Here is a 25,329-nt window from a genome sequence, read left to right on the forward strand (position 1 = left end):
TTGCACAGAACACAATTTTATCACAAAAACTGGTTGTCACCAAGCTGCAGCAGAGCATGGCTTCACTGTAATTGAACCAGACACCAGTCCACATGGCTGCAAGGTTAAAGGAGAAGATGACAGCTGGGACTTTGGTACTGGTACTGATTTTTATATGAACGCCACTGAAGAACTTTAGAAAACTAGGGAAAAGGCCTTCCATGGATATTTAAGATCAGATCAAAATAAGTGGGAGGCACATAATGCTACTCATCTTGTGAAATCTTATCCAGATTCTCAGTTGGACATATTAATCTATCACACAAAGACGACCTGTTCCTTAAAGATGGACAATCACAACTTTATAGCTGCCTGTGCACAACAGAAAACTCCAATTGTTCTTAGATTACAAGAGGGATATGATCATAACTACTACTTTATTTCAACTTTTGTTAATGATCACATCAGACATCATGCAAAATACTTATATTCATAAAGCTTCTTATACAAGTAATCTCACAATTATAGGTTAAATGTAAACATATACATGTTTATTACATATACATGTAAACTGAACTTTTGAAAATGTAGAATTACACATGAAAAATTACTGCCTGTCAGCATTCACTTTTAATTTTTTTGAAAGGCTTACCTCCTTCTGAATAAATATATAAAATCAAGCGAACTAATTCCTTTTTGTTCTCCATAGGTACCCTGATAGAAGATATGTCATAACCCAGAGGCAGTTTGAAATTCTTATAAAATTAAATGTAAAGGATCCCAGAATATATAAATGATAAGAGTTGACTGTAAAGACTAGAGGATTCAGATGCATTTGGGGACATAACAATAAGCTGTTGGTCATTGGGTCTATCAGTTCTTAGAGAACTAAATCATGGCATTGTATCTCAGTAACTAAAAAGACTTAATGCATTGAGAAAAAACCCAAATATTTATTGGATTGAATTGAATCAAATTGAATTGTGGTATTAGTTTGTACTGCGTTTCAAGGGAAAATTACTTTGTAGGTAGTATTGCTTGGTCATAGACACCTCCTACACCACCTTCAGAAGGGCCACCGGTGCCTCTGTGAAGCCCAGGTTCGCCTTGGAGGTTCAGTCATATAGGAAATCACAGTCATTCTAAATCATCTGTTCCACACCCAGGTAGTTAACTGAGAGAGTGCTAGATTACCATGGATTGAGTGTGAAGTAGAACATGTACTCATGTTTAAGCCAAACTGTGTTTAGTTTAAACAGGAGTGAAGTGGAGCAGAGATGAATGCATTCAGTATTAAATGTCTTCCGTGTGCAATTCACCATTCTAAATGTCACCACTTTTGAGCACATTTTTCATACACTCGCAAATTTCATCTAATTTAGACCATCTAATGCTGCCAATGAAGTATTTTTCTCTCATCTCAGTATCTAGTCCTAGAGAAACCTTGACCCAAAGTTGTGCTTGAAACTAGCATTGCCTGAGCAGCTTTTATCTGGATCTGCCTATCAGTCATCTCAACCTGTGTCAATGGAAGGCAGTTTTAAGTAGTAATTGGACACTGTTATTACTGTTGCTTTTGGCAGACTTCCAATTTCAAGGTCATGTTGAGGCATTTTCTGTCAACAGACCACTTGTGACAGTTAGTAAACCCCAATCCATTTTATTGTAGGAAATTTACTAGGCAGTTACATAGGATTTCTGACCTGGGTTTTATAAACCTGTATCAGTATCATGACATGAATCCAGGTTAACTAATTAGTGCTGCAGATATTGTTTCCAAGTTGAAAGTAGGCCAAACTTTTCTGCCTTTAGGGGTTACATTTGTAGGGAGTTTTCTCTTAGTCATCCTGTCTACCTTGTGAGGAAGAATTTGATAGTATCTCTTTCCACTCACTGGCATATAAATATAGGTATGGAGCAGGACAGGAATGTTTTCTTATTAACCTTTCTATCCTTGTAGTGCTTCCTCTAGGTTTTATTATTTGATAAACACCTTTTCTTTTTTTTTTTTTTTTTTTTTTTAGCATTTTAATACTTGGGTTTTTTTGAGGAGGAAAATATATTTTAGTTTTCAAAAGGAAAATGACTCATATGCATTATGTGTCAATGTATGTGAAGATGTACAAATATCAAAGGTAAGCACTTAATAGGTTTATAAAAGTTATTGTTTTAGATCTTCTTTTATATAATTTGTAGAAATAATTTTATAATTTATTAGATTAAAGAATATCTATCTGGTTTGCAGAATTTGGAGCTGGCCATTTTTTTAAATTTAACAAATATTTATTTTTAATGTGTTAAGGTACTATGCTATATGCATTGGGGGAGAAAAACATAAACAAAATGGTCTTTGCCCTTAAGGAATTTACCATTCATCAGGGGAGCTCCTGTGCATAGGTACACACAATAAAACAGATTAGAATATAATAAATGTAATGCTTAAAAAGTATAAACAAAGGACATGAGCGCTCATAGGCCATAATGGAAAAATCGATCTCTTCCAGCTAGAAACATGAGCAAAATCTTTCCAAAGGAGGCAGCCCTGGGTGGGACTGAAGGAGAGAAAGGATTTCCACAGGCAGAGATAGAGGCAACCTTAAAAGCATCTGGTCCCTTGTTCTCAGTAGTATGCTGGAACCAGCTTGATCTGGCTCTTAAGAGTCAATTGCTAAATTATCAGTGTAAACATACCCTTTGGAAATCAACAAATGTTATAAGTCAGGCCTTGATTTATTTATTTTTTGTTTAGATTTAAGAAAGTGGTGGAGAAAATGTTAATAATGCAGATTAAACTTTAAAAATGGGTCAAGTATATATTTTCCTCCCTGGAAAGCCAGTTGTTAAACATTCACCAGCATCCCCCAGTCTCTGCCCCAGCATTTTCCACTAGGATTTTCCTGAGGGTCACTCTTGGGTAGATGATATAGTCAGCAAGACCACAAATGCAATTGCATGTTATTATGTACCTAGATAATATTACTCTCTGAGAGTTTTTTCGTTAAGTGCTTATTTATATAATCCATGTAAGCTTGGAGGTTATCCTTATTCAAACTCCCACTTCTGGTGATGGATCTGGGATCCCAGAGCAAGGCTACATCTGTCCCTCAGAGTCCTAGGGGTACACTTGACAGAGATTGGGGATGATTCTCTAATACTATAGGTTCTAACCCCATGATGGTTCCACCCTGCTATTAACTGACAGTAATTAGTACACCCAGTTCCATTTAATCTATTAATATTGCTTACTTTTACAAGGAGATATTTACTTTAGCATAGCAAGAATCTCTTTTTGTGGTGGCAAAGAAATTGAAATTGAGGGGATATCCATCAGTTGGGAAATGTCTGAACAAGTTGTGGTATGTGAATGTAATGGAATACTATTGTTCCATAAGAAATGGTGAGTAGGCAGATTTCAGAAAAACCTGGAAAGACTTTCATGAACTGATGCTGAGTGAAGTGAGCAGAACCAGAACATTGTATACAGTAACAGCAACACTGTGTGATGACTGACTTTGTTAGACTTAGCTCTTCTGAGCAATATAATGATCCAAGACAATTCTAAAAGATTCATAATGGAAAATGACTAATGTAGAAATATATTTAATATGATTATACATGTATAACCTATATCAGATTGCTTGCGGTCTTGGGGCAGGAGGTAGAGAGAAAAAAATTTGGAACTCAAAATTTTATAAAAGAGAATGTTGAAAACTATATTTACATGTAATTGAAAAAAAAATACTAGTAAATGAAGAAAAAGCATAGCAAGATAAAAATACAAGCATCCCCCCAAAACAACCTCCATCCCTAGGGAGAGGGGGTTCAGATTTGACTTTATTCAACAAATATTTATTAGGCATTTTCTGCGTATATGTAAGGCACTGTAACACTCCCCCATGAAGTTCACTTCCAAACGTGCTTGGTCAGTAGCCACACCTGGTGGATAGGTCTGGTCAGATCCCTCCGGACTTTCCTCCTCTCTGGTTTACTACCAATTTCTCTCCTCACCTTTTAGCGTTCACAAGGTCATAGCCTTCTCCAGATTCCTTTACCTAAACTAAGAAAGAAAAAATGCACAAAAGCAAAGCATGGAGGGCTTTGATGGATACCCATGGAGCACACGTCAGCTTCAGATAATAAGAGCCTGAGAACATAATCCATATAGCATTTTCTCATTCAGCTGAACTGGAGCTTATCAGGAAGGACAGACCAAGGTTACACTTGCCCACTTCATCTACGCTATCATTTCCTTTTCTTATCATCTATATAAGTCTTCATTTAACACAAGGTTAAATAAACACACACACACACACATGCACATACTGCATGTAGAGAATGCATTTTGTTATGTTTCTTCTTAAACATCAATTCCCCCAAGAAAGTTCAAATCATGCGGAAATAAAAAAAGAAAAAGAAAATATATAAAATTTCTTTTAAGCCTGCTGCCTAATTTTCATTAGGTTTCCTTCCTGGATTCCTCAAAACCTGTTCTTATATCTTTTTATATCCTGCATAAAGGGGTCAATACTTATTTTTCTAGCTGTTATTTATGATAATGCTAATTTACTTTTTTTATGTCAAACACAGGCATATTTTTTCCTCACTTATTTAGCCTCTCTTTTGCATGATTTTCTCAATTCTATGAACAGTTCCCAGAGGGTCTAAATCAGTACATCCATGAGGAAAAAAAAAGCTGAAAGGGCTCTCCATCACCAGCTCTATTTGTGACCCTTCTTTCCTCATCAGCTGCAGGTAAGTAGAGAAGAGAAGTGAGAAAAGAACACAAGAGAAAAAAACTCTCTGGAAGACTTTATCCTCTTTCTGAGTTGGAGGAGTTCCCACAATTTTCCTCTTCCTTTCTTAGCCTTCTGTTCTTCACAGAATTCTTCCCTTCTGTTATCAAATAGACTCTGAATTGAGTCCCCTAAATTGAAAAAAAAAACAACTAACCAACAACTTTGCTTGAATGGTTCTTCCTACCATTCATTCTTTCCTCTTCTCACGTCAAGCTGTTCAAACATGGTATCTGCCTGTTGTTTTATTTATTTATTATTTTTTTCACCTGTTTTAAAATTTCTGATATGCTCATTCTCTTAATTCCTTACATTATGGCTCCTTCTTCAGCACTTGAAACTTGACACTGCTTTATGGAAGTGAAATCTAAAGGCCCTTTTTGGATTCCTCCCCCTTTTAGAAGCATATAAAACTATTGACTACTCTGTCCAGCTTGAAACTTGTTCCTCCTTTGACTTTTATGATGCAGAAACCAATTACAGATGGCAGATTAAATATGGAGAATTAAAGAGAAATAAGAATTAAAGATGACGTTAAAGTTTCTAGCTTTGGAGACTGGGAAAAGGATAGTGCCTCTAGCAGAAATAAAAGTAACCTTAGTGTCCAAACCAAAAACTGTGAAGTGATTTAATCAAGTATGTTCATTTTTCTTATCGTTGTTAGAAGAATGCTTTGCTTGAAATTATTCAATAGGCCAAATTACTTGTATCAACAGGGACCCCAGCATGCACAGGAGGGCCTGTTGTACAAGTTCTTAGATCTGCTTTTCTAAAAGGAAAGCAACACCTGAGGGGTCAACAATCTACTTTAATCCAGTACATCCTAGTTCAGGGGGAAACGTCTGCACCCTGAACTTAGGGAAAACACAAGCAGAAATTACAAACAGAAAGACCAACAGACAGGGCTTCCAATTGTCCAATCATAGACAACATATACATCATTACCAGAGAGAGAAGCACCAACATCTGGGTTTTCAAGGGAGGGGAGGGGCTTCTTAAAACAGCTTCCCAGAGTTTTATCTGACTTGATCCTTCTTCCAAAAACTAAGCCCCCAAGGAAAACCTCACCTGAGAGTATATATACTCTTTTCAGGGCTGAAGGGCAAGAAGCATGACCCAGTGCCTCATTAGAAATTAACAAAAGGTGTCCGAGGTCTACTAATGGGTGGGGAAGATCTTTAACTCTTCCCCACACCCACCTTACAATGCCCCTGCCACCTAGGGAACTTTTAAGGCTACAATGATTTGTGTACATATCTAGCCATTCTAGGGGAGAACCAGAAGAAGAAACAGAGAAGTGGGATAGAAAGTACCTGCTAATGCACAAGGATTTCTTCCTATACCGTAAGACAATCAGGGTTTTTCCTTCCTCTTTTGATGAAGACTTTTGCTAATGGAGGTAGGAGCCACACAATCCAATGGTGAGTTTTGTCTCATGCTTGGTTTAGATTCAATCCAGTTGCATTCATTCAGACCCTGGGAAGAATCATTACTACATCTATAATAGGAGAGCAGAGGGCAATTCCTAATTTTTCAATCATTCATGAAGTTAACAGCAATAGCATTAAGTCATCAAGATGCAGTACCTTTTGTGTGCATCTCATAGGCAAAGTATTAATCCATCATATCTTGATTCCCTTTGTGTGGGATGGCTCAGGTCCCTACATAAATCAATTACTCAGAGGCCTCTCAAAGTGATTACAGAAAAGAGATTTATTCGATTCTTGAGAAGCAGGGCTAACCTGTAGGAGTAGGAAAGCCAAAGACAAAGAAAAGGCAGTGATTTATATGGACCCTAACGCAAGTCCCTCCCCCCCCATTGACCATTATTCTCATTAGCTGAGAATACGATCTTACATTCTAGACACGAAATCTAACCAATCCCTTTTGAAATGAAGACATTGAAGAATTAGGTAAACTTTATCCAATCATTGAGACCCTAATGTACTACACAGTTTTATATCCTTATATGGAATTATTCTGTTCTAAAAATATAGTAACCTTGAGCCTCTCAGTCTTACCTCACCCCTGGGAGAAGAATTACAATCTGAGAAGTCTTCACTAAACCTATCCCACTCACCTTGATTGACCACGAGGTCAGGACCAAGCTAGATTCAGCACTGTCCATCCCTAAGATTTTTGAAGGAGGTGAAGTGCTTTGATTGAGGTCATGTATATATAGAGTGTTGGCTGTTAAATTTTCTTCTTGATATCCTCATTGCTTTTACACTACATTGTTCTCACTATAAAATAAAGCTATCTGATAGATTCTGACTGTTTTAAAGGGACGAAATACAGTCATTAGCAACTTGTAAGCATTATATTAAGTAGTTTTGAAACCAAATCTGGAAAATGTCTTGGGGGTGGCTGCTTGGGGATTATTGTAACATGTGAACAGCATCTGGACACTGATTCATGTGAAGAAGAAACAGTATGTTGTTGCCCTCTGGAGGGAATTCACAGTTACCATGGTGGATGGCATAAAACTCTGTAGGGTCTGGACATCCACGAATCCCAAGGCAGAAATGGAGTTAAAATTCATAGCTGTATAGTTTCTTCCACTTCCTTTATCAAAAGTCTGCAATGCAAGGTATAAATTAAAACTTTAATATCTTACAGCATAGAGAAGAATTGTGGAGCATCAGTAGGCATTTTATACCCTATTAATTCCTCTCCATATCTCTAGACCAAGAAGGTCTGGATGTGTGAGTAAACTGATGTGGTGCTATGAGCCCAGTAATCTCAGGCTGTGGTTTGTTTTATGTTTCCTATTATACTAGAAAACCTCCATGAGAGAAAATTAAAGAGGATGAGCTTAATTTTAGACAGGCTAAGTTTGAGGTGATGGCAAAATCTTCAAATGGAAATGTCTGAAAAGTAGTTGGAAATATAGGATTCTAGCATTTATGAAAGATCAAGCCTGGATAGATTTGATTTAAGATATAGATTTGAGAGCTATCTGCCTAGAGAGGCAGAGTAGAGTGCTGGACTTGAATCCAGGGAGACTCTGACACTGCCTAACTGTGTGTTCATGGACAAATCACTTAAGCCCTCTTAACTTTTTGAGTTTCTTCGTCTGTAAGATGGGGATTATAATAAGATTTTAGCTGTAGAGCTAAAAGGACCTTAGGAGATCACCTAGCTTTAGGAGATTCTCTAGCATAATTCCCTCATTTGACCTATTAGGAAATTTGAGACCCACGGAGGTGAGATGCTTTGCCTATGGTCACTCAGGTAGTAAATAGTAAAGCCTGGATATCATTACTACTTGCCTTCTAGAATTATTGTAAGGCTCAAATAAGATAAAGTATATGAAATACTTCCAGGGGTGGGGAACCTGCGACCTTGAGGTCACATATGGCCCTCTAGGGCCTCAAGTACAGCCCTTTGAATCAAAATTTGGGCATCGCTTGAGGCCTTAGAGGGCCACATGTGTCCTCGAGGCTGCATGTTCCCCACCCCTGGAAACCATAAAGTGATATGTAAGTGCTCATTGTTATTACTGCAGAGGTAAAGACACAAAATTTAAAAGGCTCACCAAAGGAGTATTTTTAAAGAAATAGAAGATAAAGGACTGACACTATCCTTTAGAACTGCTGTTCTTCATGGAACATACCCATGAGGAAGTGACTACCCAGAACAGATTCTGCTCCCATTGTAGTATTACTAAAACCTTTGGGGGCGGAGCCAAGATGGCTGCATAGAAAGGCACACATATGCAGCCCATAAAATACCTGTAGAGAGGGACTCTCAACAAATTTTGGAGCAGCAGAAGTGGAGAACAACAGAGTAGAGATTTCCAGCCCAGAGTGATCTGAAAGGCCCAGAGAAACGTCTGTTGCACCAGATGCTGGAGTGGAGCCCAGCCCAGCCTTAGCCATGGCTCAGGAACAGCCCTCGGGGGCAGAATCTCTAGTCACAGCAGCAGCAGTTCGCAGATCCCTCAACCCACAGGCACCAAAGGTCAGTGACAGGGTTTTTCAGCTGGCCAGGAAAGGAGAAGGGCCTTCCCATAGCTCCAGCCTCAGGCAGCGGTTGCAGAGGCCACATCCAGCAGGCGGCAGCAGTTCCCATAGCAGCTCACACCCATTGCTGGATTGTAAAAACCCTGGGGGCACTAAGGAGCTGAGTCTTACCTCAGCCCTGTGTAGAGGCCCTGAGGGAGCTGATCTTTATCTCACACTGAATAGCTGCGGAACTGGAGGCCAGGTGGCTGTGGAGAGGAAACTCTGCTAAGATTCTGGGCACAAAAATCTCTTGCTGTTCCCACACCAGTGTACACGCTTGATTGTGCCACCTTGGAGGAACTGAGATCTTACAGATTCCCAGAGTATACCCTACTCTTGATAAAGGCCCCAAAAGTCAAGTAACTGGTTGGGAAAATGTCCAAAAAAGAGAAAAAAATAAGATTATAGAAGGTTACTTTCTTAGTGAACAGATATCTTCTCCCATCCTTTCAGATGAGGAAGAACAATGCTTACCATTAGGGAAAGACATAAAAGTCAAGGCTTCCGTATCCCAAACATCCAAAATAAATATTCAAAGGGCTCAGGCCATGGAAGAGCTCAAAAAGGATTTTGAAAATCAAGTAAGAGAGGTGGAGGAAAAATTGGGAAGAGAAATGAGATGCAAGGAAAGCATGAAAAGCAGGTCAACACCTTGCTAAAGGAGACCCAAAAAAATGCTGAAGAAAATAACACCTTTAAAAATAGACTAACTCAATTGGCAAAAGAGGTCCAAAAAGCCAATGAGGAGAAAATGCTTTAAAAAGCAGAATTAGCCAAATGGAAAAGGAGGTTCAAAAGCTTACTGAAGAAAATAGTTCTTTCAAAATTAGAATGGAACAGATGGAGGCTAATGACTTTATGAGAAACCAAGAAATCACAAAACAAAACCATAAGAATGAAAAAATGGAAGATAATGTGAAATATCTCATGGGAAAAACAACTGACCTGGAAAATAGATCCAGGAGAGACAACTTAAAAATTATGGGACTACCTGAAAGCCATGATCAAAAGAAAGAGTCTAGACATCATCTTTCATGAAATTGTCAAGGAAAACTGCCCTGATATTCTAGAACCAGAGAGTGAAATAAATATTGAAAGAATCCACCAATCACCGCCTGAAAGAGATCCAAAAAGAGAAACTCTTAGGAACATTGTGGCCAAATTCCAGAGTTTCCTGGTCAAGGAGAAAATATTGCAAGCAGCTGGAAAGAAACAATTCAAGTATTGTGGAAATACAATCAGGATAACACAAGATCTAGCATCTTCTACATTAAGGGATTGAAGGGCATGGAATATGATATTCCAGAAGTCAAAGGAACTAGGACTAAAACCAAGAATCACCTACCCAGCAAAACTGAGTATAATACTTCAAGGGAAAAAATGGTTTTTCAATGAAATAGAGGACTTTCAAGCATTCTTGATGAAAAGACCAGAGCTGAAAAGAAAATTTGACTTTCAAACACAAGAATGAAGAGGAGCATGGAAAGGTAAACAGCAAAGAGAAATCATAAGGGACTTACTAAAGTTGAACTGTTTGCATTCCTACATGGAAAGACAATATTTGTAACTCTTGAAACTGTTTTCAGCATCTGGGCAGTTGGTGGGATTACACACACAAGCACACACACACACACACACACACACACACACACACACACACACACACACATAGAGAGAGAGACAGAGAGCACAGGGTGAATTGAATAGGATGGGATCATATCTAAAACAAAATGAAATTAAGAGGTGAGGGAGATATATTGGCAAGAGAAAGGGAGAAATGGAATGGGGCAAATTATCTGGGCAAGTTAATTAATTAATTAATGGGGCAAGTAAAAGACTTTTCAGTGCAGGGAAAAAGGGGGGAGGTGAGAGAAAAACCATGAAGCTTACTCTCGTCACATTCGACTAAAGGAAGAATAAAATGCACCCTCATTTTGGTATGAAAACCTATCTTACAATACAGGAAAATGGGGAAGAAGGGGATAAGCAGGGTGGGGGGGGATGATGGAAGGAAGAGCAATGGGAGGAGGGAGCAATTAGAAGTCAACACTCCTGGGGAGGGCCAGGGTCAGAAGAGAGAGCAGAAGAAATGGGGGGCAGGATAGGATGGAGGGAAATATAGTTAGTCTTACACAAAATGACTATTATGGAAGTCATTTGCAAAACTACACAGATAGGGCCTGTATTGAATTGCCTGCCTTCCCAAAGGGGATGGGTGGGGAGGGAGGGAGGAAGAGAAGTTGGAACTCAAAGTTTTAGGAACAACTGTTGAGTTGTTCTTGCATACAACTAGGAAATAAGAAATACAGGTAATGGGGTATAGAGAGTTATCTTGCCCTACAGGACAAAAGAGAAGATGGGGATAAAGGAAGGGAGGGATGTTAGAAGGGAGGGTAGATTGGGGTGGGGGGAGGGGAGAAATGGGGAGAAAATTTGGAACCCAAAATTCTGTGGAAATGAATGTTGAAAACTTAAATAAAAAAAACAACAAAAAAACCTTTGTACCATATGTTTTCCCTCAAACCTATCACTTTAACATAATTTCATTTTCTTTCGAGGATATCACCATCCTTCAAGTCACCTAGGTTCACAACCTTGGTGTTCTTGATTCTTTCCTCTCTCTCATCCTATATAGCCTATCAATTTCTAAGCCTTGTATGGTCTGTCTGCAAAGCATCTTTTGAATGCATTTCCTCCCTCTGTTCTACATCAGCCATGAATTTTACCTGGTTAGTGCTAAATAAACATTCTTTGATAATAAAAACTTATCCTAATATGGATTGAACTTTGCACTGAGAGAAAAACAAAATTTCATATGATGATGTAAGAAATTGTTATTATTGTGACCAGATTCAAATGACTCGAGGAGCCACTAAAAGCCATTTAAACAGATGACTAAAATCACTTTATTATTTTTTTATACCATTACGCAGATGGTATTCATAGGTTCTATAAATGAGTGTGTATCAAGTGAGAAGAAAATCAGAGTTGGGACAGCCTCATCAAGGATCATAGGATTTTAGAATGAGAAGGGATCTAAGAGATAATAATCATTCCAACTTCCTCATTTTAGAGATGAGAAAATTGAAACCCAGAGAAGTAGGGAACTTGTCAGAGGGCACAAGGGGAACAGAAAAAGCATTTATTAGGTATCTATGCTGGATCAGGCATTGTGGTAAGCACTTTACAGATATTTTCCCAGTTGATCCTCACCTACCTTTCAAGGTGAATGCTGTTACTATCCTTAAGTTAAGGAAACTGAAGTAGACAAGAGGCTAAGTGACTTTCCCAGGGTCACGTACCTACTAATTATCTGAGATCATATTTGACTGGTCTTTTGACTCCAGGCACAGAACTCTATCCACTGCACCACTGAACTGTGTTGGATTTGACACATAGAGCTCTTTCAAACTAGGCAACTAGTCCAGTCAAGAGTAGTGGGTTTTTAATTTAACCAAGATAAGTAGCCAATCAAATTATTATAGGCTTATTGTGTGCTAGGTACTACTGATAAAAAGATAAAAATGAAATCATTCCTGTTCTCAAAGAGTTTACGTTTTATGGGTGAATAAAATGTGTGTGTGTCTATGTCTATATATTTATGTGTGTATGTATATATGTGTACACACATATGGACCTGAATATATTCTCTCTTCTCCTCCTCTCTGCTCCCCTCCCCTCCCTTACCCTCTCCTCTCCTCTCCTCTCCTTCCTTGCTTGGGTTGCTCTGCCCAGGGTAAGGTACACTTTGATGGCCAAAAGCTGCCTTTTTTTCCTTTGGGTTTACTGACTATATTTCTTGCTCAAAGACCAAGCTTTAAGCCCAATTCACTCTGGAGCTCATAGATTGAGCAACAGGTCCCCACCCTCCTACCACAGAATGAATGTAAATACTACATAGTAACTGTTTCTCTTTTACCCAGGAACCCTGAGTCACTCCCTAGGGTTAAAGAGGCCTATTCATTGAATGGGTGTATCTCACTCAAAGTGAGAATCTGATAAGACCTTATCCACAAAATGGCGAAGGTCTCTCCTTGCATCCTGGGGTGTCTCCCATCTTCCTGATGAATATCTGGCCACTGGACCCAGATGACTCTGGAGTAGAAAGTGAGGCTGGTGACCTTGAACAGCCCTCCCTCACTCAACTCAAAGTCAAGTTCAAATCATGTCATCATCTTGATGTCATGGTCCTCTTTGAGAATGAAGGACAAACACAACAGAATATACTGCATTGAAAGCATAAATTACATGAATATATAGGCCATAGACCTATAGTATTCTGTCCTGGTTTGAGATGAATTAAAAGAGTGCTGAGGTTATTTTCTATTCGGAAATTTTGTGATACTATGATTCTAGCTCTACTCTAGTGTCATTGCTGACTCAGTCTTTATTACCTTTTTTTGTTTCAGGAAGGAGCAGATTGGCATTTCTAAGCACTGACACTGGTTTCATCATAGCAGAACTGGTCTGGCTAGACTTTATGTCTCAGTAGAATGTATTGTAGGAACTAGGCTATTAACATTAAAGAGAGAAGTTTTCAACTGATTCATTTGTTTGCTATCTTGTAGGCAACACTGATTTGCTCTGGCTTCTGACATGAACTGCATAAAAGTAAGTAGGAAACCAGGATTATATCTTGTATATCTTGTATTTCCATGCTCTGACCAATGATCTATGTTGAGGGCCAAGATGGAGTGCAGTTGACAAGTTCAGGATAGACCTTCAGGGAAACTGTTCTTTGAAACTGTACTCATTATTGTCCGGAATGGCTCTCCATGCCCCCCCGGGATGTTGCTGTCTCTGTGAGACAAACAAGAGAACTACAGAATATAAGAGATAGGTAAAATAGATGCTCTCTAGGCTAACAGTCTTTAAGACAATAAGACTGGCCAAATCACTAGGACAGGAGACGAGCAGAATGTCACATAGACTTGCAGTTTCTGTCCATAAATACCCTGACCCTTGGATCAATAAACGGAGTTGCCCTATCTTCTTTCACCTGCCTATGTCTTTCTTTTTCACCACATCACTCAGCTGCGTGGGGATGAAGACCATCTGCCACAGATCTAGATTTTTTAAAATAAAAAGAAAACAGATAGTAGGGTTGAAAAAAACTTTACATATGTGATTATCTCATTTGGTCATTTCATTTTTAAATTTAGGTTCATAGAACCTAGAATGAGAGATCTGGAAGATCACTGAGTTTTCAACCCTCTAATATTACAAGGGAAGAAACTGAGGTTCAGAGTCATGAACTATCTTGTATTGGCTATCATGTTTTTGGAGGTGATAATGTGGATGGTGTTTATTTGTATTTGTGTGTGTGTGTATCTATGTGTATGACTGAATAGATAAATGAGTCTTTATACAATGGAGCTCTTACTGGAGTTCCATATTTTATGGGACTGAATTTAGGAAAACTCTCAACCTTCCCTTTTCTGGGCCTGAGCTACTATTTACTAGTATACTTGAAAAGATTGTGTTTTATTAAGCTGCTATCATGAATAAACTGAGGTTCAAGGAACTGACCTCTCTTTCATGCACTTTTTAATTTCTTCTTGTTGTTGTGTTTGTTCTTTGGTCTTGAAGACGACCATGACATCAGGATGATGACATGACTTGCAATTGACTTTGGTTTGAGTTAAGGAGGGCTGTGCAAGGTTACTAACCTCACTTCCTTCTCCTGAGCCATCTGGGTCCAATGGCATGATATTCATCAGGATGACTGGAGATGGCCCAGGATGCAATGTGAGATCCTGACCCTTTCAGGCTATGGTCTTATAGCATTCTCACTTTACTTATTAGCTTTATTGCCTCTAAAAACTACCCTCAAACTTTTTATGATAGACATGATGACCTGACTGCAAGGAGACATTCAATAGCATATCAGGTTGCCATTGCACATTTGTTGTTATCGTCCCTAATCACAAAATCTTCAGATTGGAAGAGACCTCAGAGGTCATTTAACTTAAACTTCTACTCAATGAAGGAAACTTTAGAGTATCTTTAATAAGCCTTTCCTTGAATATTTTTAGTGATGAGAATCTCAATGCCAAAGGCAACCAAGCTGAGTGGTGGATAGAGTGCAGGAATTGGAATCAGAAAGATCCCAATTCAAATCTAGTCTCAAACACTTACTTGTGTGATGCCAAGTCACTTAACTTCTGTCTGCTTCAGTTTCCTCAACTATAAAATAAGGATACTACTAGCTCTTACCCCCCAGGTTGTTGTGAGGATCAAATGAGATATTTGTCAAATGCTTGGCATGTAGTAGTAGTAGTAGTAGTAGTAGTAGTAGTAGTAGTAGTAGTAGTAGTAGTAGTAACAGCTTAAGTAGTAGTAACAACTTAAGAAATACTTGTTCTTTCCCCTTCTTAATAAAACATTTTGGGGCAGCTCTCTTTGCCCATAAATTTTTCTTTATATAAAAGAGGTGAGTTATGCAAAGAAAGTGATCAAATTTAATGGAGTACATAGGATATAGGCCACTGTTAATTTTTGACCAAATTGAAAAAGATCCTCAGTTAACCTGAGGAGGTTATAGGGTAATGAACATTAGATCAAGGCTGATGGAATACTCAAAACTCTTAGTGATTGAATGACTGAGGATCCTTGTGCTCTATAAAAAACAAATTACTCCCATCCTGCTCAAGCTCTCAACTCTTGAGGACTTGCTCTTCACCTTTTCCCCCTGTACCTTTTCCAGAATACAGCAAGGGGGAAGAAGATTCCCTAGTTCCCCCAATCAGAAACAGTAATGGTAGCTTATGGCAGTAGCACATGGTTATTTGAGACATGCTTATATTCACTTGGAGAGGAGAAAATAATGATATTGTTTCCTAAACTCCAACTTTCTGTGTAGAGATGGGGGATTCTTAATTTCTTAGACAGCATGATTCCATAATCTTGTGTTACAGCAGCAGAAGGAGATTTCAAGGCCAGCACCAACTTTGGGAGTTGCTCCATGAGCCACTTCAAATTCAGGAGTTCGTGGGGGTTCCAGCCTCTGATGAATTCTGGTTTTTGGAGAAGACAATTCACATGGTTCCTGTGCAATATCCTGCTTATAATGTCACTCCAGGTAGAGATTCTTGTTCTGTTAAAAAGAGTATTGCAATGCTCTAGCTGAGGATTTCAGCATAGCCAAAAGCTGGAGAGGGTAGAGTGGAAACTAAAGCCCAACAGACCAAGCAGGGCAACATCTGGCAGATGCTAGAGATCAAGGTTAGGAGAGCAGGTGAAAACACAAAAAGCATCCATATGGTATCAGATCCATGAGCTGCCCCTTTTCACATATGCTTTAGCAACATATATTCCTTGTAAATATGCCTCTTTCTGTGGCTTTTATGTGCATGTACATTCCCTACTGATGCCGAGTATATTTGTGGAAAAGTGCATCCCAGGTTTTTTGGGGAGATATTTTGTGGTGAATTTTTTTACTATGTCATTTCAGTAAATGACTTTGTTTTGAACTAATTGTCAGTCAACAAGCATTTATTAAGTGCCTACTTTTTTCTAGGCATTGTGTTAAGCAGTAGGGATATGAAGAAAAGCAAAAGACAGTCCTTATTCTCAAGAAGCTCACAGTCTAAGGGAGGAGACAACATATACACAAACCATATACAAACAAATCAGAAATAGGATAAATGGGAGATAATTAACAGAAGAAAGGCATTAGAATTAAGGGGTATAAGAAAAGACTTCTTGCAGAAGATGAAATTTTAATTGGAACTTGAAAGAAGCTAGGGAAGCCAAGAGGCAGAGATGAGGAATGAGAGAATTCCAGAATTGGAGAACTGCCAGTGAAAATGCTTGGAGTTGAAAGAGTGTTTTGTGTGTGGAACAGTAAGGAGACCAGTTTTACTGGATTCACAGGAGTGTGAACAATGTATAGTTGTATCCTCTGGCTACACTGAAAGGTAAACATATTGCCACGCGTTTGTGAGTAATGAATTTAGAATTGTGGGACTTCAAAGAATACCTTGAACCTGAGGTCACCATCATCTAGGGGACCCATCCTGTGAGTTGGGGTGTGCCCCAGGTGCTATAACTGCCTATGATTGCTGCCCTCTGGAAGAGGTACAATGGAAAAGATGAAGAACACATAATACAGAATCGAGAGCCTGAGCAGTGGGACCAGTTTGCTTTTATAGACCATAAGCAATATGACTAATCCTCTCTTAACCAGTCACTAGAAATTCCCTGTGTCTTATCACTTGCCTTCATCCAATCCCCAACACTTTATAACCTCATCTGATTGGTGAATTTTTTTCAATTTGATCAGCAATCAACAAATGTCCCGTACCCCGATATTTGATCAGTCTCCCCATATTTATCTTCTTTACATCTATATTGAGCCAAAATCTGCTTGTCTTTAAGTTTCACCCCCTGGGTCTAGTTCTAATCTCTGACATAGTGACATAGTGTCATAGTGACATATGGAGTGACATAGTGACATCTGATTCCTCTGTGGTACCTCTTCAGAGACTCTACTCATTCTCCCACTCCATCTGGGGCCCCATTCCAGTCTCAGCCTTTCCAGGCTAAATATCCCTACTTACTAATTCTTTCTTCATATGATATGACTCCAGATCATTCCTATTTTTCTCCATTAAGACATAATGTCCACGTAATCCAGATGTGGTCGGACCAGTAGTGAGTTGATTAAGGTTATTACCTTTTTTAATCTGGACATTATATGTCTACCAGTGTCCACTAACTTTTCATTGATTACTTTACAATGTGAGCTCAGTGAATTAGTCAACTGAAATACCTAAATCTTTTTTCATATGAACTGCTATTAGGTCAACTTTCCCTCAAGCATACTGAGACATTGTTTTTCTCCCCTTAGTTCAGGGCTTTGGTTATACCTATTAAATTGAATCTTGTAAGTTTGGGCCTATCATCCTAGCCTGTTAAGATGTTTTTGAGCTGATTCTCCTGTTTATATATGCTGCATAGGCATATCTCACACCATTGCCACAACCAAGTTGCTTAATACATTTGTAAATACATTACAACTAAACCCATTCTTATCTTCTCTCCATTTTGTCCTTTTCCCTTTTCTCCTCTTCCTCTTCTGATTTCCCCTTTCTTCTTTCACTTCTCAGTCCCACCTCTCTTCTTTCATAGCCCTTCTGTCTTCTCTTTCACTTTCATCTCCTTTCCCATCTTTCTGCTGTCTCGAGCCCCACATTGGATGCCAGATTGTTAGAAATGCACATGACACCAAATCTCAGTATCACGGTAATTTTTATTGAGTAAGTTCCAGAGGATGGACACTCCTGGCCAGAAGTGGTCTCCACTCCTCTTTGAGAGGAGTGAGCACTGAGTACAGAAGCAAGAAGGCTTTTAAGCAGTTAGCTTGGCACAGTTCCTCCCTTCAGACACGAGATTGGTCTGGTTTCTTTCAGGTTACAAACTTCTGTGTACTCCTCCTCCATGTTTCCCCTTGATATGTGTAAGCATGTAACCCCTACCTCATCATACATCCTATGTTCAAAAATGGTGGCAATCTCCACCTTTAAGGTATGTCAGCTAATATTAATGAAAATTATTAAGCATGCATAGTTGCATTTTGTCCTAATTGCCTAGTTAGTCCTGACTAGTTTGAGCTGGTTTAGCCTATATCTTGATTTTGAGGTTGAAGCAAACACATTAACTTTAATTGATTGACTGCAGGAACCTGCAAGGATATGATTTCTTTGTGTTAGAAACACCGACAGGTATTGAACCTGCAGTTGTGGAGACTTAATCTTTGCCTAACTCTTACAACTCGATCAATAGTAGGTAATATGACTTTCTAATCTGTATATTCCCACACCACCGAAGACTATCTTCTAGCTCTTAGTAAATATTTGTTGAATGGAATACAAGAAGTGAAATCAGATTGAAACAATCTATCAGTGAGCTCACTGCTGGTTCATAGTGATTACTGCTTCCTTTTCTAAATACTTACAAATCAGTGCTTTAATAACTGATCTAGACTCTTACTCAAGATGGATATCAGGCTCATTTAACTGCAAGTTATAAGAATATGCTTTTTTAAATCTGTTTTGGAACCAGGACATTTGCTAATTGCCAATTTTGCTCACTTCTCCCGTTATCTCTAATAAGCTAATATTTACACAACACTTTAAGATTTGCAAAGTGCTTTAAATATGTTAGATCATTTCATCCTCACAAGAACCTTGTTAGAAAAATCCCATTATAATCCCTTAATTTCTCAAAGACGATTGAAGGTATTTCAGAGACCATATTGACAAATTCTTTTAGTATTTCATGATGTTTTCATTGTTCAAGTTTGGGCAGATCTGAATACATTTAAAGTAATTTGGTGCTCTCTTACAATCTCTTTACCTGTTTTGGACTTTGAGTTCCTTTTAACTGTGATTGGTTTTTTTTCTTTCAGCTTCGATAAAGGTAGTATCTTCTTGGTAAGGAAGACACAAGTGAAATAGGCATTCATCACTTCTATTTTCTCTTTGTCATTTGTTGATGGTATATCATCTATCCCAAGCAGAGAATCGACTCAGTTCAACGCAACCCACATTTCTTAAACAGCTATAAAATACTGCATACTATGTTTGATGAATAGGTTACAAACATTAAAATGAGACAGTCCCAGCCCTTGAGGAGGAAACAGCAGTACAGAAATAAAATGATCCATGTGAATTTGAGTAGGGAGGGAGCATTTACAATTTACAATGTAGATTAGGTGGCACTCCAGTTCAGCCTAGAAGGAAGATAAGAGTTCTGAGAGATAGTGATATGAAGAGGAAATATATTCCAATAATGGACAATAGCTTATGTGAATGCCGAAGAGGCAGGCCATGGCGTCTTGGGATCTGGGGACACCTAGTAGTTTATTTTAGCATGAAAAGTAGGGGGAAGGAAGGGGAATAATGTAAAATAAGCTTGGAAAGGCTAAATTGGAGTTAGACTATGGAGGGCTTTAACTGTCAGGCTGGTATATTGTTTTCTTAGAAGCAATAGGAAGCCAGTGATAGCTTTTGATCAGAGGAGTGTGATGGCTAGATCTGTGTCCTAGTTTTTTGGTTTTTATTTTTGGCAGTTATGTGGAAGATGAATAGGAAGGAGGAGAGTATAGAAGTAGAGAAACCATTAGGAGGCCATTAAAATGATCCAGGCAAGAGGTGGTGAGGGCCTGAACCAGGACGGTTAAGGTAGAGAGCAATATACAAAGAATGTTGTTGAGGTGGAATTGATAGCACTTGGTAGTGATGGCAAATGGTAATTTGGAGAGTAGATAGCTCTGCTTTTCTTAGTGGGAAAGCTACCCATGTTTTTCCATTACATATAATGACATCTCTTGGTTTGAAATAAAAATTTCATTTGGATCAAGTAGGATTTATATTAGGAATGAAAGGATGGTTTGAAACCAAAGAAACTGTGTAATATGCAACTCTACTGTCCAGAACCTGACATTCTGAGTTTGCATGAACCTGGTTCAGTCTTTGGAATTCAGTTAGTAATTCTTTTTGGCATATGACCAGTGAAAACATCAAAATATGGCACATTTTTAAGTCTATCTAAAAAAGAAAAAAGTCTTCAGCTCCTATATTAATACTCAGGCTAATAAAACATCAAAAATAGGACACAATTTACTTTATTCTGGAGAAAAAATGCCTAAGACTCACACCTGAGTCTACAAAGTCAAGAGAATTCTCCTTTTCTCTGTGATGAGCCTTGTTCCCATCCTACTCCTGGCTACTCTGTCTTGCTGCTCTGATGATGCAAATTCACACCCCTTCAGCTGCCAGCTTGGCTCAGGAGCCCTGCACACTAGACCACTGCACTATCTACTGAGAAACCTACTCTGATACACATAGCTACATGGAAGGGCTATGTGGACACACAGACTCCAAAGAACCAAGTCCATGCCTACGACTTCTCAGGTCTTGTTCTCTTTCTTTCTTTGCCCTAATCTCTTTTATAAAGACGAAGTCCAAGGGTGCAGTCCAGATTTTGAACTGTGCATGAATTGAACATTCATCTTCAATGTGCAGTCAATGGGGAAAAGCAGAGCCAGGCAAGGAATTCAGACCTTATCAAGGAATCATTTTGAATGCTGATCAAAAGTCCTCATTGGTGGGGCAATGAAGATTTTTATACTTTGTACAGGGAGACATAATCAATGCTAGAATAAAGTCCTTATTATTATGGTCAAAGTGAATTGAGAATAATGCCCAACCATACCCACTATGAATAAATCATATCAATAAGAAAAGTCAAGGAAATCTTATATTGTATCAATACATGTGAAGTCTTTGGTAGATGTAGATAAAGCTATATGCTACATGCTAAGTATAGAAATACAGGCAAAGCATGAAAATCCTTGTCCTCAAGAATCTTACATCCTAACATATTAAAGGGAGCTGAAAGGGGATGAAGGGCCACATACTGGAGCTGGTAGCCAGGAAATGATATAAAATAGAATAACTATTTATCTTAAAAAATACTCACAGGGTTAGAATGGAAGTTTTTCCTTAACATGATAAAAATTACTTATTTATAAATTAATTGGAGTTTTATTGCTGTCCTTATAATAGCTCTAACTAACCATGATTATCAGATTTCCCCTCAAATAAATTCTCTTCTATTATGGTTATTTAAATTGTTTTATAGTGTTTAAATAGATCATATGCATATTTGATTGATTTTGTTATTGTAAATGGCATTTTGCTATCAATTCCTTTTGAGTTTTGTTAATGACAGAGATTACTAAAACACACATATTTTGTAAATCCTTATATATTAATATTCTCATGATGAGAAATGAAAACATTCCATTGGATTGCTTATTGATCCTTACATACAACATTCCATCTCCTTTCTCTATTCCTTTGTATGTTGTTCAGTCACAGGTGATTCTTCATGACCCCATTTGGGACTTTCTTGGCAAAGATATGGAGTGGTTTGCCATTTCTTCCTCCTGATCATTTTGTAGAAGAGGAAACTGAGTGAAGAGACTTCTTCTTGCCCAGGGTTACACAGCTAAGTGTCTGAGATCAGATTTGAATTCCAGGCCCTATCCACTGCACCATCTAGCTACTCTCCTTTGTATTCTCTATCAAAATAATTCTCTCCAGCTCCAAGTCTTCTAGTAAATCAAATCATGGATTGGGCTCATCTTTCCAATGATTGTCTTCCCCTCCCATACCACAGTGAATACTGAGAAGGCTTCTCCTGTAGTACAGCTGGCACTGACTAAGAACTCTTTCAAATTCACAAGACTTCCTCTAAGCCTAGATGTGACCATTTGGGGAATTGCTGCTTAATTACTTATGATCACTCAAAGAAATATCAATCAAAAGAAGCAGCTAGCCAGAGTCCTAGGCTCAGTTTACTGTACTAAGCTTTTGCATTAGCTATCCTATGTGAACAGTCACCATGTTATCAGGGTTATCATAACTCTGAGATGTACTCATGGTTACTATGGTGCTACCTGGAGAATTGAAGGAAGAGCAAGTGAGAGGGTAAGACCACCTTCCTTAAAGGAGTCAGAAGGTCTTCTTGATCAGTGGCCAATAAAGAGATTACTTTCTCATCTCAACATGCTGTGCCATGCTTCTTGAATACTGAGCCATGTGTATCCCTTGTATCCCCAGAAGCTTCTAGAACACACTCCATGTGATAGCCCCTATAGATCTATCCCTGCACAATTTCTATAAGGGTCAACCCCTCCTATGCTACATATGTGTATATGTGTATGTATACATGGACATTTTTACACATGCATATTCCCACATGTATATGTATGCATATGTACATATGTGTATATACACACAGAGTACATTTTTGAGACAGATAATCTATGCAAAGGAACAAGGGCAGGAGAGGGAATGCTATGTACATGGACCAGCAAGCAGCCCTATTTGTTTGGAAGGAAGAGTAAATGAAAAGGGACAATGTACTATAAACATGTAAAGTTGTCCGTGAGGGGCATGGGGCAGGTGCAGGTAGGAAGGGCTTTAAATACTAGAGGAGTTTATATTTTATCCTAGGGGGCAATAAGGAACACTGGAAAAGTACTACAATCAAATTTGTACTTTAGGAGTATCACTTTATCAGCTGTGGAGGATAGACTGCAGAAGGGGTAGAAAAGAGGCAAGGAGACCAATTAGAAGATTACTGTAATAGCTCAGGGGAGAAGTGATTAAGGCTGAACTAGGGAGTCAGCTATTTGAGTAGAGAGATGGGGTTGACTGCAAGAAATGGTGTAAATGTGGACCTAACAAGACTTGGCAATATGCTGGATATGAGGGGTGAATAAAAATAAAGTTCCGAATGGTTCAGAGGTTGTGAATCCTTTAAAATTAAAGTGATGTCAGTGTTCTGAACAGATATAGGGAAGTTAGACTGAGGGGCAAATTTTAGAAGAAAGGTACTTAGCTTTGTTTTGGGCATAATGAATTTGAAATGCCCATGGGTTATCCAGTGGAAAATGTTCCATAGGCCATTGGTTAGGGGAAAGGAGCTCAGGAAAGAGATTGGGGTGGTGTCCTTGCTGCAAATAGGGTCGCCGAGAAGAGGGAAGGTTTTGGGGTAGAGATCATAAGCTCCATTTTGAACATACTGAGTTTGAGTTGCCTCTGAGACATGCAGTTGAAAATGTCTAATGGTGATGTGGAACTGAAGCTCAGGTTAGAGATCAGGGTCAGATTTATAAATCTAGAATTATCTTCATGGAGTTGAACCCATGGGAGTTGTTGAAATCACTGGAAGAGAGAGTGTAGAAATACAGAAGATGGCACAAGACAAAGCCTTGTTAGATGTACCTCGGGGGTACATCTACACATAGCTAGCATGACATGGATGATGATTCAGTAAAAGAGATGGAGAAAGAGCAGCTAGGGAGGGAGAAGCAGAAGCAAAAAAAGAGTATTATAAAAAGTGAGAGAGAAGAGAATATTTGATCACTGTTGTTAAATTGTAGGGTTTAGTATGAGACAGTTTGGATGAAAAGCAGCAGAGCCAAATAGGGAGAGTTATTAACAAAACTTTATTATTACTACAAGGGGAGGAAGAGAATAGATACCAGTGGAAACAGTCTTGGTGTGTGGTACCCATTGCCCTCAACTGAGGTCAGTACATAAGTACCATGACTTCCAGGTGTAAAATCATGCAGTGGAAGTTTTGCCCAGGGTTCCTCAGGGATCAAACTCATTAGAGTTTTAGGCAAAGAACTAGTTGGTCCAATAGGAGAGTTGCCTGTCATCTTCAGGGTAAGATGGTCCAGACCAATGAAATCCTCTGATAAAGAGTGAGGAATGAATGGCAGAGACATAGAGAACTTAGTTCTTATTTAACCATGCCATCCCATATTAGGCACCTAGGTGGCACCTTTGTGCATAGAGCACTGGGTCTGGAGTCAGAAAGACTTGTCTCCCTGAGTTCAAATCTGATCTCAGACTCTTACTTGCTGTATGATCCTGGCCAAGTCACTTAATCATCTTTACCTCAGTTTCCTCATCTGGAAAATGAGCCCAAGAAGGAAATGGCAAATCATTTCAGCATCTTTGCCTAGATCCAAATGGGATCATGAAGAGCTGCACACAATTGAAATGACTGAACAGCAGCAGCAACAACCACATGCCATCCCACAAGAGGCAAGAGGAGTGGGGTAGTGCCCTTTCTTTGGGTATATTAACATTGCCATACATGCAGTCCCTGGCTGGGAACGGGGACTGTAGCTGTAGCAGTCGAAATGTTTTTTTTATTGGTTCACACAGGGAGGTTAAGAATATGAAAAATGAGTAAAAGTCATTGGAACGAAGCCTTGGAGAGACCAGTTTCACGAGTGATGAGATCAAACCCTACATTGCAAAGGAGAGAGGTGGAAGAGGAGAGTGGGTGGAAGCCACCAGTTTATACAGCTCTTTTCTGGAAGTTTGGCTGTGAAAGGGAGGGAAGATATAAAATGGTAATCTGAATGGAAGATGGGAAAACTGAAGTAATTCCCCCATGGTCACACAGATAATAGGCGAGAGAGCACAGATATGAATCCAGGTCCTTTGACTCAGACTCTACCCCCCTTTTCCCTATAGCATGATGCTCTCTGCAGGAAGACTTGTTGGGAGTGGGGAGACATGTCAGGCAGAAAGGCCTGCTACAAAACTGTTTCCATAATCCAAGAGTGAGTTGAGGAGGGATATAGAAGAAAGAAGAGGTGTCATTTAAAAAGTTAATAGACAGTACTTGAAAAATGTAGAGTCAGGGAGTCAAAGAGAATGAGTCAAAAATGACTAAGATTTTAAGCTTAAGCGTCTGAACGATTGTATTACCATTAACAATGGCAGGGAATCTGGGAAGGGAGATATTTTATGGGATGAAGGGGAGAAAAATGATGAGCTCAGCTTTATACACCAAGTGTTTCTTGCTGCTAAACTTCCCTACATTTAAGTTGATCAGACCCACATCTTATCCCCTCTGGGTTCTTGGAGGCAACTACTTAATCCAAAAGTTAATTTGAGTTGCTAGTGGAAACTCCCTATCCAGCTACATAAGGATAGTCATAGTCACTTACT

At 38.9% G+C, this 25,329-nt stretch overlaps 1 protein-coding gene across 2 annotated transcripts in view; it reads left to right on the forward strand.

Annotated features, from left to right (window-relative positions):
* Window positions 1–13,142: 13,142 nt before the first annotated feature.
* The window catches only part of MRO (maestro), a 59,734-nt gene continuing 47,547 nt past the window's right edge, over window positions 13,143–25,329 (forward strand). The window contains exon 1 of one of the 2 annotated variants that reach the window (XM_072606028.1): window positions 13,143–13,390. The gene's annotated coding sequence lies outside the window, so the exon portion shown is untranslated. Of the gene's footprint in view, window positions 13,391–15,608; window positions 15,861–25,329 lie in introns of those variants that run through there. The other variant, XM_072606029.1, reaches the window with a different exon arrangement.

Source organism: Notamacropus eugenii, chromosome 4 (genome assembly GCF_028372415.1).
Source record: "Notamacropus eugenii isolate mMacEug1 chromosome 4, mMacEug1.pri_v2, whole genome shotgun sequence".
Taxonomy (NCBI): Eukaryota; Metazoa; Chordata; class Mammalia; order Diprotodontia; family Macropodidae; genus Notamacropus; species Notamacropus eugenii.